This window comes from Heterocephalus glaber, unplaced genomic scaffold (assembly GCF_053883595.1).
Source record: "Heterocephalus glaber isolate CG9 unplaced genomic scaffold, H.glaber_assembly_v1.0 deba00001442, whole genome shotgun sequence".
Taxonomy (NCBI): domain Eukaryota; kingdom Metazoa; phylum Chordata; class Mammalia; order Rodentia; family Bathyergidae; genus Heterocephalus; species Heterocephalus glaber.
Genome location: NW_028258296.1, coordinates 51,747,398 through 51,765,114, shown reverse-complemented (window position 1 = coordinate 51,765,114; position 17,717 = coordinate 51,747,398).

Below are 17,717 nucleotides of genomic sequence, written 5' to 3'. Positions count from 1 at the left end.
AGGGTAAAGTCACAATGGATCCTGCATAAATCCAGAAGATCATCAATACCTAGTTCCAGAACCTGTACTTTAATAAGATGGAAAATGCAGAAGAAATGGACAGATTCCTAGATACATATGAATTACTAAAGCTGAATCAAGAAGATATAAAAATTCTAGATAATCCAATATCAGTCATTGAAATTGAAGAAGTAATTTTAAAACTACCAACAAAGAAAAGCCCAGGTCCTGATGGATTCGCTCTTGAATTCCACAAGAACTTTAGAGAAGATTTAATGCCATTATTCCTCAAACTCTTTAATGAAATTGAAAGACAACTAACACTCACAAACTCATTCCTGGAAGCAAGCATTACCCCAATACCAAAAACAAACAAGGACCAAAACAGAAAAGAGAACTACAGGCCAATCTCCTTATTGAATATAGATGCAAAAATCCTCAATAGGATACTAGCAAAAAAAGTGCAGCAAAGCATCAGGAAGATTATACATCATCACTGAGTAGGATTCATTCCAGGGATGCAGGGATGGTTCAACATATGCAAATCAATAAATGTAATACTCTACATTAATAGAAGCAAGGACAAAAACCACATGATTATCTCAATAGATACATAAAAAGCATTTGACAAAGTCCAACACCTATTCATGATTTTTAAAAAGCCCTACAGAAAATGGGAACAGGAGGTCTTTATTGCCACCTGATAAAAGCCATCTATGAAAAACAACAGCCAACATCATACTAAATGGTTAAAACTGAAACCTTGCACTCTAAAATCAGTAATAAGGCAAGTATGTGTACTATTACCACTCCTATTCATTATAGTTCTGGAAACATTAGCCAGAGCAATTAGACAAGAGAAAGAAAACAAAGGAATAATGACAGGAAAGGAAGAAGTTAAATTATCAGTATTGGTGGATGACATGATACTCTACATAAAAGACCCCAAAAACTCTACCAAAAGACTTCTAGATTTAATAACCAAATATATTAGCATAGCATGATACAAAATCACCACTCAAAAACCAATAGCACTCCTGTACACAAATAACAAACTCACTGAGAGAGAAATTGGGGAAACAACACCTTTCAAATTAGCACCAAGAAAAATGAAATACTCAGGAATACTGTAATGAAGTCTTAGTTACTTTTCTCATTGCTAAGACAAAATACCCAATATCCAAAATTAAAGGAGGAAAAGTTTATTTGGCTTCCAGTTTGTAGAAGTTTCAGTCCTTAGTTGTCTGGATCCAAGGCAGGGTGGCATGGGAAAGAGGCATTGTAGAGGAAAAACAGTTATGGTGGGCATAAGGTAGCAAAGCAGCAAAGTAGTGAAGAGGCAGCAAGCAGCAAGTAAGAAGCAGTGACCACAGGAGCCCTCTTTCTGTCCCTTATAGCCTATCCCAGCTACCCACCCTTAGGGCAGATAGCACTCTTTCCCAGGGTGGGGTACTCAATCCTAGCATCACTCCATGAATTAATCCCAGGATCATATCCCTTAGATCCAATTTCCTCCAAAAAGCTTCACCTATGACCACATGAGGGTATGAGGGGACATCTAGATATAAGCCATAACAATACTCTACATAGAAGACCACAAAACTCCACCAAAAAGACTCGTAGATTTAATAACCAAATTCAGTAGTATAGCAGGATACAAAGTCAACACTCAAAAATAAATAGGATTTCTGTACACAAATAACAAACTCACTGAGAGAAATTAGGGAAACGACACCTTTTGCAATAGCATCAAAAAAAATGAAATACTTAGGAATCAATCTAACAAAGTAAGGAAAAGGTCTTTACTCTGAAAACGGAGAGTGAAGAGGATATCAGAAAATGGAGGCTGGGGATTTAGCTCAGTGTCACCACGCCTGGCTCACAAGCACAAGGTCCTGAGTTTGAGCCCCAGTATCAAAAAAAAGCGGAACAAATATAGTGAAAATAGCTATACTTCCAAAAATACTATATAGATTTAATGCAATCCCGATCAAAATATCAACAGTGTACCTCACAGAACTAGAGAAAACAATCCTAAAATTCAGATGAGATCTAGAATAGCAAAAGTAATTCTGGGCAACAAAGGCAAGGCAGGGGGCATCACAATCCCTGATTTGAAATTATACTACAAAGCTACTGTGATAAAAACAGCATGATACTAGCAAAAGAAAACAGACCACAGGATCAATGGAACAGAGCAGAAGATGCAAAAACAACTCCAAACACACTCAGCTACCTTATCTTTGACAAACACCTTCAATGGAAAAAAAGATAGCCCTTTTATTAAATGGTGCTTGGAAAAGCGGCTTTCCACATGCTGAACATTAAACCTTGATGCATAACTCTCACCATACACTAAACAAAACTCAAAATGGATTAAAGATCCAAATACTAAAACAGAAACACTAAATCTGCTGGAAGACAAAATAGGTATAACTCTGGAAGACACTGATGCAGGCAAAGACTTTATGAACAAAACCCCCATCACACAGGAAATATTACAAAGGATCAACAACTGGGATCTCTTCTTATTAAAAAGCTTTTGCACAGCAAATGAAACCAACAACAGAGTGGAGAGAAAACCCACAGAATGGGAAAAAATTTGTTTTACCAGCTATTCCTCAGACAAAGGACTAATATGTAGAATATATAACAAAGTCAACACAATCAGATCCCCTAAATTTAAAGTCCCAATCCAAAACTGGGCATCTGAAATGAATAGACACTTCTCAGATGAAGAAGCGCAAACAGCAAATAAATATATTTTAAAGTGTTTATAAGGGCTGGGGATTTAGTTGAGCTGCACCACACCTGCCTTTCAAGCACAAAGTCCTGAGTTCGATTCCCGGTACCAGGAAAAAAAATGTTTAATATCACTAGTCATTCAAGAGATACAAATTAAAACAACACTGAAATTCTATCTCACTCCAGAAAGAATCACTATCATTAAGAAATCAACCAATAACAAATGCTGGTGAGGCTGTGGGGGGAAAGGAACACTTCACTGTTGGTGGGAGTATAAAAGGAGGTTTATTCTTTTTTGTTGTTTTTGTTGTTTATTTCTGATAAATACTCCAGCTCCAGAAAGATTTCAGACAATGACTTTTTCCCCCCAGATCTCTAATACAACTCTTGTCTTTGTTGAACTTGCAGTTCTGCTTGGTTCTATGCAAGGCCTTGTGGTAGGTGGTATCATATACAAGGTCAACCTGGACAGAAGTTCTGAGCAAGAGGCAGTTAATGACCACCAGTGAATCCACATGAAGTATGACATCTGAAACACAAGATTCCTGCTGCCTTCATTCTTATTCTCTCTCTCTCTCTCTCTCTCTCTCTCTCTCTCTCTCTCTCTCTCTCTCTCTCTCTCTCTCTCATGTGTAAGACAGCATACTCATTTCCATCTCCTTTTCAGAGAGTCGGGCTGTTTCCAAACTGCTACATGACGTATTATTTTCTGGTGGCTGCTATAATAACTGACAAACTTGGTGACATTTAGCAACAGAAATTTATTTTTACAACTCTAGAAGCCAGAAGCCTGAAGTCTGTATCTCTGGACCAAAATCAAGGTGTCAGCAGGACCAAACTTCCTACATTGGTTCTAAGGAACAATCTGTTGCTCATCTTTTCTAGTTTCTGATGGTTACTGGCATTCCTGGGCTGTAGCCATCATTGTCCCAGTCTTGAAGACCAGCATCTTCAAATTTCTTTACTATGTTTTTCTGTGTAACTGACATATTCATGAGTCATCAGAACACATCCAAGAGGAATCTGAAGCTTGGAAATAGAGAAATAAAATGTTTAAATTCAGAAGATTGAGACTAACAAGAATATAGAGTTGCTCAATAAATAGGGCCAGGGTAAACTAGCAGACGGGGGGACAGGAGAGTAATATGTTAGCTGAGGATAAGAGATAACTGGTTATGCAGTGATAACCATTAAGACTGCAAAAGATAAGAGTGAAGCTCAGCCGGTCCCAGCACCCAGAAGGAAGCTCCCCCACTGCCATCCCAGGCTCCTAGAGCAGAGAAGGTGAGCCACGTGGGGGCCAGAAGCAACCCCCCCCCGCCCCGTGGAAATGAGAAGACACATAAACAAGCCTCAAAAACAGACTTCCAGATCACCTCCAGCAACCCCAAAGGGAAACCAGATGGAACAATCTGATACTCAACCACCTGGACTCTCTGAACTGGCAACAAAAGAGGATCTGGGAAAAATGAAATCAGAAATAATTACTCAGATAACAGCAAAGATTTTGCTCATGGTGCAAGACATGATTAATAAATCTAGAGAGGAGACAGATAAAAAAAATAGAGGATCTGAGGAATATGATGGAATCCCAACATAGGAAACAAATGAAATCCATAAAACAGATACAAACAGATTTACAAGAGATTAAAAACTCCATCGGAAGTCTGTGCAGCAGAATGAACCAATGTGAGGATAGAATTTCACATATAGAAGATAAGATTGCAATTAGTGAGGAGGAAAAGAAAAATTGCTTTAAAATTGTGAGGGAACACAAGAGATCATTCCAGCAGCTGCTAGACAATGCAAAGAAGAATAGCGTAAGACTGACTGGAGTCAATGAAGAAAGAGGAGAGAGTGCAGAGGACATAAAAAAACTCTTCACAGAAGTGATGGCAGAAAACTTCCCAAGGAGGGGAAAAGAACTTGACATACAGATAAGTGAGGCATATAGGACTCCAGCTAGCCTTAATCAAAAAAAATCTACACATAGGCATATAATAGTTAGGATTCCAGAAATCCAAAAGAAGAACAAAATTCTACAAGCAGTGAGAGAAAAGAAACAAATCACATACAAAGGAAAGCCCATCAGAATCACAGCAGACTTCTCAATGCAAACCCTCAAGGCAAGAAGAGCTTGGAGTGATGTATTTCCAGCCCTAAAGGAAAACAGCCTCCAACCCAGATTGATGTACCCTGCAAAACTATCTTTCAAAATTGATGGAGAAATAAGACACTTTCATGATAAAGAGCACCTCAGGAACTTCATGAATATCAAAAAATTTTAGACAATACCCTAGGAAAAGACAATGAGGATCACAACCCCAGGAAACCCAGCAGAATGAATCCATTGGTGTGACAAATTAAACGCAAAGGAGGAGAATACAACAAAAAGAAAAAGTCATGACAAGGCTTTTAAAACTTTTGACTTCATCTCCCTAATAAGTGTATAATTCAATCTTATTATTGGACTGATTAGTATTTTTCTGATTCTAGAGTTGCACACCATTCCTTGTGCTATACTGGCTATTTATCATCTTATGTCTACATTTTAATTGGGTTGTCTATTAATGAGCTCTAAGAATTCTTTGTATATTCTGCTCATAGGTTATATGCATTGTAAATATGGTCTGTTTAAGGACTACTTTTCATTTTAATGATGACATTTAAAGTTCTAAATTTTGATGGAATCTCATTTATCAATTTTTTTTCTTTTATACATCATGTTTTTTGTATCCTAGATAGTTCTTGCCTACCCTGAATTCATAAATATTTTCCCTTATAATTTCTTCTTAAAGTTTTATACTTTTAGGCTTTCTTATTTAGGTTCATAGATCCCTTCAAGTTATTTTCATGTATGGAAAAAAAGGGTTGAGATTAATTTTTTATATACGGATACCAGGTGTTCTAGTGCTGTTTGCTGAAGACACTAATCTCTTCCTCGGCTCTTGAATAGAGTTTATATTCTATAAAATGTTAATGTTAAATAATCTTTCAAAACTCAGTGGACCATATATGTGTGGTTCTATTTCTAGATTCTCTGTTTTATTCAAATGATCTATATGTCTTTCCTTACACCAACACTGCCTTGATTACTGTAGCTTTAGAAGAAGTCTTAAAATTGGGTGCTAAACGTCTTCCAACACTGTTTTTGTTTTTGTTTTTGGCTTTTCTGGGTCCTTTGTACTCCTACATAACTTTTAAATTTCAATATCCAGTTCTTCATTTATAGCAAGTATACACAGACCTGAATTTTTATATATACCTTGTGTTTTCTAATCCTGCTAAATTCAAGTACAAGTTCTAGGGGCTCCTAGAGATTTCTTAGTATTTTTTCTGTAGATGATCATTTCATCTACATATAAAGATTTTCCTTCTACCATGCCAATCCTAATCTAGTTGTGTCATTTTATTGCCAGACTATTTTGGTTTAGACCTATGTTTCAAAGTCTAATGGACAGACAAAGAGTAGGCATATCTGCCCTTGTTCCCCACTTTAGGGAGAAAGCATTGTATTGTCTCCATTCATAGAAGGAGTTTTTGTTGGAAGTATGGAGTACATGTCTTTGATCTGTTGAGAAGGTTCTGTTCTACTTCTAGTCTCCTGATAGCTTTTACCATGAACAGCTGTAGAATTTAGTCCAATATTCTTTCTCCAACTAGTGACAGGATCATATGGCTTTCTCCTTTCCTCTGTTAAAATGATTACTTTCGGGGATGGATCTTCCAATGCTGAACCAACACTGCCATCCCTATAATAAAACCACTTTTTACATACTGCCAGATCTGACTTCTAAGAGTTTGTTTTGTTAAACAAATTTCTATCTATGTTCATACCTTTTTCTTCTATTATCTTTATCCAGTTTTAGGATTAGCACAATGTTGATTTCCTAAAATGAGGGGAGAAGTGTTCCTTCTTTTTTCTGCTTTAAATGCTTGATGTAATTTATCAGTTAAAATGTTTATGAGCCTGCTGTTGTCATATAGGTAGGTTTTCAAGCTAGGAATATACTTTCTTTAATAGGTGCTATTCAAATTTTATATTTCCTCCAGAGTTAGTTTCATTAATTTGTCTTTTAAGTTACTTCTAAGAAGTTGTTAAATTTATTTCAAAAAAGATTTTTGTAATATGCTTTCTATATCCTTTTAAATTCTGTAAAATCTGTGGTAATGTCTCCTAGATCTTAATATTGTAATTTAAAAAATGTATAACTGATATTGTGTAACAAGAAGAAAAGGTCTAAAAGAGCAGGTGAATTGGGAGGGGTAAGGGAAGGGAAAAAAGGGAAAGGAAAAAATATAAGAAAAGGAAAAAAATGGAAACAAGGTCTTTGCAAATAGGGAAGGGTGGAGGGGGTGAAGGGAGGGCAAGGGAAGGGGAAAAAAAATAAGAACCAAGAGACTCATGTAATGGTACAAAGATCCCAATGATGAATGTAACTGTATTTTATACCTAAATGTACCAATAAAGTTAATGGGGGAAAAAAAAAAGACTGCAAAAGATAAAACTTAGCAGGGAGGACTATTATCTGTTCTTCAGTTTCAAGCATAGTTTACTTTCCATAATAGAAAGACCACTGCATAGAACATTTTCTCCATTTTCCAATTTGGTGTGAAGGTGGTCTCTCCTCTGGCATACACTGTGACTCCTGTAGTTTCCAGAAGAGAGTCTGAGAATTTTTGAGTCTCATTTACCAAAGAGCTGGACAATGGGTAGTCAGGACTCTCCTAGTGATCTATGCTGCTTTCAAACCAGCACTACTGTACATTCCTGCCATCTGACTGTTTTATTCTATGCACTTTCTCATCGCTAACCCCAGCAAAACCTTAAATTTTTCCTTCCTTTCTTCCAAAACTTTGCCATTGTCTTAGATTATATCCATAGGGACAACCCATGTTAGACTTCATGGTGCCACTGTGACCTTCATTAATTGCAGTGGAGACTTCATAGTTTTTAACTTCTTTTCTGTATCTTTGGAACTTGACCCTGTTGGCCATTCACTCCTCTGAAAGTCTCTTCACCTCTCTTGTAGGACTTCTACCTCTCTGGGTGCTTCTCCTTTACCTCCTTCATGAACTTTCTTATTCTAAAAGTTTTGGTAATCCCTCAAGGTGCTTGCCTCAAATTGCTTTTTTGGCTTGTCTATAGATCATTTCAACCATTCCCATGGTTTCAACTACTATCAATATGCTGAGGACTCCCAAACAATGACTCTCTAGCCCAGCTCTCTCCCATGAGTCCCAGACCCATGTATACAACTTGTAACTGCACATTTTCTACCTTCATATTCTTCCAAGACTTCAGTTTCAACCTATTCAAACTAACTCACTATCCATCATCCAAGGTATCCCTGATTCTGTATATTATCATTTTTATTTTCATTGATTTAAGTTTTTCCTATCTTCATACCTCTTAGAACCACGGTGAAACTTTGGATTCTTATTTATAAAAATAACATTTTATTGAAGTGGAAAATACAGAAAAATCTATAAATCTTGTGCCCAGCTTGATGAATTATCAGAAAATGAACATACCCAATTTATCATCTGTGTCTAGAAGTAGAGCATTCATTATCTCCCAAAGGCTTACCATGTGTGCTTTTCCAGTTGCTAGCACCTCTCTCTTCTTGAAGGTAACCTCACATCACAAATTAGTTTTGTCTGTCTTCTAACTTTAGAAAAATGGAATTTAAAAGATCAACAATATTCTTCACAGAACTAGAGAAAATATTTTTTAAAAATCATATGGAACGAGAATTTCCAAACTCACATGGAACCAGAAAAGACCCAGAATAGCCAAACCAATCCTGAGTAAAAATAGCAAAGTGAGAAGCATCACAGATTTCAAGTTATACTACAAAACTGTAGGATCAAAAACAAAACTGGCACAAACATAAACACATAGACAAATGGAAGAAAATAAAAGACACTGAAACAACCCATCTAAAGCCATCTGTTTTGTTTTTTTTAACAAAGGGTCCAAAAACATACATTGGATAATAGTCTCTATCTATTAAAAATAGTGCTTAGAAAACTGGATATCCACATGCAGAAGACTGAAACTAGATTCCTATTCTCCTTGAACTAAAAGCAAATAAAAATCAGTCAAAGAGCTAGATATAAAAAGAAGAGCTTTGAAATTGCTGGAAGATAACATAGGAGAAACACCTGAAGCCATAGACATAGGCAAAGGTTTCCTGAACAGAACTCCAATAGCATAAGAAGCAAACCTGGGATTATATGAAATTAAAGTTTCCGGACAGCACAGAAAAAACAGAGTGAAGAGACAATCTACAGAATGGGGGAAAAATTACCAACTACTCTTCAGGCAGAGGAATAATATCTAGAATATAGAAAGAACTAAAAATCAAAAATTAACCTCCGGAAAACAAATGTCCCAATAAAAAAATGGGCAAATGACCTGAAAAGACACTTCTCAAAAGCAGAAATAAAGATGGCTAATACGCATATGAAACGATGTTCAACATTTTTAGCCATTAGGGAAATACAAATTAAAGCAATTCTGAGATTCCACCCACCCTACCCTAGTCGGAAGGGCTATTAACAAGAACACAAAAAGCAACAAATGCTGGCAAGGATGTGGGGAAAAGGAACCTTTCTACACTGTTGGTGGGGATGTAAACTAGTACAACCACTATGGAAATCAGTGGAGATTTCTCAAAAAACAAAAAATAGAAATTCTACTTAATCCAGCTATTCCTGTCATCGGTATCCTCCTAAAAGAATCGGAGACATTATATTATCATGATTCATGAATGCTCATGTTTATAGCAGCACAATTCACAATAGCTAAGCTCTGGAAACAGCCTAGATGCCTGTCAACAAATGAAAGGATAAACAAAATGGGGTATATATTCACAATGAAATATTATTCAGCCATACAGAAGAGAGAAATGTCATTTGCTAAAAAATGAGTGGATTTTGAGCCTGTAATATAAGTGAACTAAGTCAGACACAGAAGGATAAATTGCACATTCTGTTATAAGAGAAACATAAGATATAAATAAATGAATGAATAAATAAATGAATAAAATAAAGAAGAGATGGTAGGAAACTAGAAGGACGATTTTGGAGGTGGAGAAGACTAGAGGAAGAGAGGAGGTAAAGGAGAAGAAGATAGAAGAATCAAAAGTGACCAGCATATGTTATATGCATGTACCAATTCTCTCCCCAAATCATTGTTTGTATTGCAAATATACACTAATAAAAATGTAATTGTAAAGAAAGGTAAAAATGACGTCATAGAGTGTACATTTGTGTCTGGCTTCTTTTGCTTACCATTGTGTGTGTGAGATTTGTCCAAGTTCTAACTAGTTTACTCCTTGAATACTCCATCATTCATTTGTCCTTTCCCTAACTGGTGGACTTTTATTTGGGCTGTTACTAGTGCAGAAACACCTTGGATGTTATATGAATATTCCGGTGCATACTTTTTGGCACATAAACCTCTGCAAGCTTTTATCTTTGGGTCTGTTATTTTTAATGCATTAATGACTCATGAAATCCACGAGTCACACAAATACATTAGCCAGCAAAGTAAAAATTCAAAAAATTCTTGATATGTTGTAATAATTGGCCAAAACTAATGAAGTTAAGTTTAACAGGGATAAATGTAAAATTTTCCATTTGGCTTTAACTAATGTATAATTACACACAATATTATCAGTTAAAAATGAAAAAGTCTAAATATCCAATAATATGGGAAGGGTTAAATAAATAATTACATATCTTCTGAGTGAACTACTAAGTTATATCTCATAATGAGAATTTTTGTCATTTAAGCATAAGAAAAATGTTTAAGATACCTTACATAAAAATCACCAATGTATGTATATACAATGATTATAACCTAATCATACATATACATGGCAAAACTTTGATAAAATTTTAAAAGTACTGGAATAGTGAATTAGAAATAAATTTATTTTCAATATTATTTTTAATATTTTCTGGTATTATTTCAATAAAAATTAAAAATAGATTTATTTTAAAATTGCTGGACAAGCATGGGACATGTATGAGTAGAGACAGGGAAACAAATGTGAAAACAAGATACTTAACCTGTCTAGGTTCACTTGGGAATAACAATGCACCAATCTCGCAGATGACAATGGAAGTTAAAACTTGGAAGAGTCCAATCAACATTTAAAATCTCTCCCTGCTGGTACTGGGGAGCATGAGTGTGATACAGGAAGTGTGATATAGGAAGTGTCCATGAGCTAAACATCATGAGGAAAATGTAGGGGGCGTGTTTATGAAAGGACTTTTTTTTCTAGCCAAAACCAAACAAACCAACCCAGTCTCTCCATAGCATGACAATTGTGGGAAAGATAGACAGGATAGAGAACAGGATACAGACAAGAGACTGGAGGTAATAGACAGGGCCAAAATGACTGCAGTTCCTACTAAAGCAGCTTTTGCAGCTGGAGAGCAAATCTGTTTCCCAGGGGCTGTAAAGAAGAGTTTGCTAGATAAGAGTCCTGGCAGTAGAGGCGCTGGTGACTAGCGTTCTCCATTCATCACTGGACTTTCCTCTCCAATGATGCACTTTGAGATGGGTGTTCTGGGAGACTCTCAGCCTTGAAGATTTGTAACCTATGGGTTTAATGTTTGCTGTATATTTTCTCTGTAACTAAATCCCTTTCTACATGTTACACCAATAGACTGTGTAGTATGGTTGGGCAAGACACTACTTGCCCAATTTAGCAAAAATTCCTATCAGCACTTGCTCTAAAATGGTGAGCATCCTTAAACTAGTGATTTTCAGTCTTTTTTAAAGACAGTTCTGTGACTTAAGCAATCCTATTATTTATCTGGCTGTATGAATTTCTGTCTCTGTCCATTGTGTCTGTAGTACAATGATGTGTGTGCGTGTGCATGCGCATGTGTGTAATACAACAAACACACAGCAATGTTCTTTAAATAAGAGTATAGTTTAACAATTTGTTAAACAAACCCCTGTGTATCCTATCTGTGTCAAGACAGAATACCTTCAAAAACCCCTTCCTTATTGTAATCCCACCCTCTCCTTAAGGCTATAATTCTCTTTGTTTTTATAGCATTACTTCATTATTCTTCTTTATATTTTTATTCCAAAATTACGTATTTTTGCTTTTTAAATTTTTATATAAATTACAACATGTAGTATGTGGCCTGTACTATTTGGTTCTTTTCATTCAGTATTATGTATTTAAGATTCACTTTCTATGTGCCATGTAAGTTATACTTCTTTTCTCTATTTCTCATGATACTGTATAGTATTTCATAGTATGAATATATCATAATTTGTTATTTATTCCACTCTCAGTGGACATTTAGGTTGTTTCTAGTTTGAAGTTTTTATTATTCAATATGTACTGCTATAAACACTCCTAAATATGCATCTTGGCAGGTGTAAGCATATGTTTTATGAGTGTATATAACTTAGAGGCAAATTGTTTGGTCCTAAATCATGCATATCATATTTCACCAATGATGTCAATCTATTTTCTTTGGTAATTGTGCGAATTTATATTTTCATCAGTAGTATATCTGTGGTGGTTGAGCGATTGTGTCACCTTGAGAAGTTTGGCTAAGAGAAGCTTAGCTAAATCAGCTCAGCAACTCCACACCTTAGGGCTTGGGTGATTCCCTCTGGGGCTGCTCCTCACTTGAGTGCTATAAAGGGGAAATAAGGAAGGATGCAGCTGCTTCTGTTCCTTTGGGGGAATTCCAGTCTTGGCCTTGGAAGTCATCTCCTGCTTCTTCAGCCTTCCAGCATGGACTCTTCAGCCTTCCATTGCAGACCCATTGGCCTCTAATACAGACCCCCACAGGACATGGCAGTGAGCTCTAGAGCTTCAACTGAATCCTTAGGTTTCCAGTGTGCAGACAGTGTGCAGTCCTCTGGACTCTTCCTCATCTGACCCTGTGAGTGGCTACTGTAAGCCAATCTTGTCAATTCTCATACATATCTATATATCTTGTGTTATATTTGCTTCTCTAATAAATACTGATTGATACAGTATCAGAGCTCTTCGTGTTCTAAGTCCTTGTGCCATTGCTCTGATGGTCTAGTGGACACACAGTGTTACCCCAGGGTGGTTTGAATGTACATTTCCTTGGTAACTACTGCAGAGGCAAAAAGTTGAGAACCTTTTCATGCTCGCTCTTTACAAGAATTTCTCTTTTGGTCCCACGACCCGCCCATGCCATGGTGAAGTCCCAGGCGCAGCTTGCAGCCCCGCCCCCATCCGATGCTCTCCCAGCCACGACCAGCCAGGTGAGACAAGCAGCTTGAAGCTCTGTGGCTGTCCCGGTTCCCGCCCATGCCACGGTGAGGTCCGCTTAGCTGCGCGGGGCCCTCCAAGGCCCAGTCTGCCCCCCACCCCCTTGCGTGCCTCTGGCCTTCTGGCTTTTCTGCTACCTGGTCCCACACTACAGAGGCACAGGAGATTATAAAGACCCTTGTCCTGAGCGCCACAAGATAGAGCAGAAGTTAGTAACAGAAAGAGGGCTTCTCAGGCCCCTCGATGAAAACTGAAGCTCAGAGGAAAAGTAAAGAGAATCACTACAATAAAGGCACATCAGACCACTGTACTTGGTCTGCTGCTGGCTTGCTGAGACTCGGTGACTTGTATATGCACAGGGATTCCTACGTTGCCTACTGTGACCGCAGAGACATACCCTGAAGGAGGCCCATAATTTTTATTTTTTGCTATTTGCAAAAAAGAAAAAAAAATTTTTGTTCTCTTATTTTAAATTAATTTTTCCTTTTATCTACTCTTCAAATTTTTACTTTTCTTTCTTTTATCTCTCTCTCTCTCTCTCTCTCTCTCTCTCACTAGTTCTCTTGCTGTCCCACATTGCTCCTCATCTCCCCATTTGTTCCTTTCTGCACTGAATTCGGATTTCTCCCTTATTGTTCTTTTCTTCTCTTTTTCCTTCTCTTGATTATCATTAGGTTTAAAGGAAAGCAAATTCGGTATCTAGCCTCCCTGTTGCTGTTAGGTGATTCTATTAACATCTTTGTTCTTTCATTCTGCCTTTTCCTCTTGCCTTTAACAACTTCTTAGAGTTTGTGTGATCTTTCTGTGTCTTCTGGCCTCACCTCTAATCTTACCTGTTCTTTCTACCTGTCCCTCCCTCCCCAACTCCTTTTAACTCCCCACCCTGAAGGGGAAAGACAGTATATTTAAGAGTTTATTCATCATAAAATTATGGTGGGTTGGTCCTTGGTTTTAAATTAACTCACATAGTTAAATTTGATAGATTAATAACTACCACAAATTGTCATTTTCTAAGCTGCGCTTGATGCTATGGTATTGCTGACTATGTCATTTGGGCTAAAATGTTGTGATTGATCTAATTAGTTTTCCTTCCTGGTATAAGGAAAATAAAATAGCCTGAGAGTCATTAGAGTCTCAAAACCCAAACAGAAGCTATATCTGGAAGACACCTCTGAAAAGCAATCATTCCACAAGGGTTATAAACACAAGCAACAAAGATACCTACATTAAGCAATTTTGAAATATCAACCCAGGAATTAAACCAAGGACAGTACCAAAAACAAAAATGAAAAGACACTTAAGCAAGGCACAAATGCAGGCTTCTACACCACAAAAAGGAAATTCTGGGGGAAATGAGGTGGAAAAGTCTGATAAGCAACCACTTGGACACTCTGAACTGATAGCACAGGAAGTAACAAAGCAGATGCATGAGGCTCTAGAAAAATTCAAAACAGAAATAATGTCCCAGATAAATACAGACATGGTGAGCAGAGTGAAAGACATGATTAGAGGCTCTAGAGCAGAAACAGATAAGAAAATAGATGAGATCAGAAACATGCTGGAAGCCATGAATGCCCAGTATAAGAAAGAAATGGAAAACATGATTCCCCAACATAAGAAAGAAATGGAATCCATGAAACAGATTCAAACAGATATTCAGGAGATTAAAAACTCCTTTGAAAGCATGCAGAGCAGACTAAGAGAATCTGAAGACAGAATAACAGATATAGAAGACAGGATTGAGGTTAAGGACCATAAAAACAGATTTCTTAAAGATAGTAAGGGACCATGAGAAATCAGTCCAACAGCTGCTGGATGATGCAAGGAAGAATAACATCACTGGTAGGAGTCCATGAAAAAACAGGAGAAAGTACAATTGACATAAAAAAAACTATTCACAGAAGTAATAGTAGAAAACTTCCCAGACAGAGATAGAGAATTGGACATACAGATAAGTGAGGCATATAGAACTCCAGCTAGCCATGACCAAAAAAAATCTACACCTAGACAAATAATAGTCAAGATCCCAGAAACCCAACAGAAGAACAAAATTCTACAGGCAGTTAGAGAAAAGAAACAAATCACCTACAAAGGAAAGCCCATCAGAATCATGGCAGATTTCTCAACACAAACCCTCAAATCAAGGAGAGCCTGGAGTGAAGTATTTCAAGCCCTCAAAGAAAATAACTTCCAACCTAGACTGTTGTATCCTGCAAAATTATCTTTCAAAATCAATAGGGAAATTAGATACTTTCATGACAAAGAACACCTGAGAAATTTTGTGAACACTGAACCAGCACTCCAAACAATTTTAAGCAATAGCCTAGAAAAAGACAATGAAGGTCACAACTCCATGAGGCCCAACAGAGAGAAGGCACCACCCAAGGTAAAACACTAAAGCTAAAGGGGGGAAAATAAGAAATAAAACAGCCAACAGCAGTAAAACATCATGACAAGGATGAGTCAATATCTCTCAATTATAACTATCGATGTTAATGGCCTCAATTCACCAATCAAAAGAAATGGACTGACAGAATGTATTAAGCAAAACCCAGCAATATGCTGTATACAAGAAACACATCTAACTCAAAAGGAAATCCATAGACTGAAAGTAAAATGATGGAAAACAGTTCTCCATGTGACAGGAACCCAGAAAAAAGCAGGGGTAGCAATCTTATTTGCAGACAAAGTAGATTTCAAACCAAAACTAATTAAGAGAGACAAAGATGTTCACTACATCCTTGTGAAGGGAACAATCCAAGAGGAAGAGACGACAATCCTAAATATATATGCACCAAATATGAATGCCCCAACTATACAAAACAAATATTAATGGACATGAAAAACCAAATAAGCACTAATACAATTGTAGTGGGGGACCTCAACACCCCCCTATCACAAATAGACAGATCAACTAGAAAACAAGTTAACAATAAAATTCTAGAATTGAACTGAGCTATTGAACAAATGGACTTAATAGATGTTTACAGAGTGTTCCACCCCACAAAATCAGAATACACATTCTTTTCAGCTGCACACAGGTCATTCTCCAAAATAGATCACATGCTAGCTTATGTCCTATGAATTGAAGTTATCCCCTGTATATTATCAGACCACAGTGCAATAAAATTGGAGATCAATAACATAAGAAACTGCAAAACTCCCACAAGCACATGTAAATTGAACAACACCCTTCTGAACAACCAATGGCTGACAGAGGAAATGAAAGAAGAAATTAGACAGTTTCTACAAGTAAATGATAATGCCAGTAAAACGTACAGGAATCTGTGGGACACAATGAAAGCAGTTCTACCAGGGAAATTCATAGCAGTCAATGCCCATATTAGGACACAGAGAACTCAGTTAAATAACCTAATGCAGAACCTCAAGCTCCTAGGAAAGAAGTGCATAACAAACCCAAAGCTTGTACAAGAAAGGAAATTATAAAGATCCAAGCAGAAATCAATGCAATGGAGACTAAGAGAATGATACAAAAAAAATCAGTGAATCAAAGAGTTGGTTTTTTGAAAGAATAAATAAAATTGATAAACCTTTAGCAAACCTTATCAAAAAAAGGAAAGAAAAGGTTCAAATCCATGCAATTAACAACAAAAAAGGTAAAGCCACAACAGATCCAGCAGAAATCCAGAGGATCATCAATACCTGCTTTGACAATCTGTACTCTAATAAAATGGAAAACACAAAAGAAATGGACACATTGCTAGATACATACAAATTGCCAGAATTAAATGAAGAAGATATAGAACTTCTAAACACCCCAATTGCAATGAGTGGAATTGAAAATGTAATAAAAATCTTACCAACAAAGAAAAGGCCAGGTCCTGATGGCTTCACTGCTGAATTCTACAAGACATTTAAAGAAGAACTATTGCCATTACTCTTTAAACTCATCAAGGAAACTGAAAAGGAAGCAAGGCTTCCAAATTCATTCCTGGAAGCAAGTGTTACTTTGATCCCCAAACCAGGGAAAGACCCAACCCAAAAAGAGAACTACAGGCCAATCTCCCTAATGAACATAGATGCAAAAATCCTCAACAAGATACTGGCAAACAGAATACAGAGTGTCATCAAGAAGATCATACACCCTGACCATGTCAGATTTATCCCAGGGATGCAAGAATGGTTCAACATTCGTAAATCAATAAATGTAATACAATATATTAATAGAATCAAGAACAAAAACCACATGATTATCTCAATAGATGTAGAAAAAGAATTTGACAAAATCCAACACCCATTCATGATAACAATGCTATAGATAATTGGAATAGAAGGTCTTTATCTCAACCTGATTAAGGCTATCTATGAAAAACCAACAGACAACATCACACTAAATGGTCAAAAACTGAAAACTTTCATGCTAAAATCAGGAACAAGACAAGGATGCTCACTATCACCAATCCTGTTTGATATTGTTCTGGAAACATTAGCCATAGCAATTAGAAAAGAGAAAGAAATAAAAGGAATAAAGACAGGAAAGGAAGAAGTCAAATTGTCATTATTTGCTGATCATATGATACTTTACATAGAAGATCCAAAAAACTCTGTTAAAAGTCTTCTAGACCTAATTGACAGATTCAGTAGAGTAGCTGGATACAAGGTTAACACTCAAAAAACAATAGCCTTCTTATACGCAAATAGCAGACCCATTGAGAGAGAAAT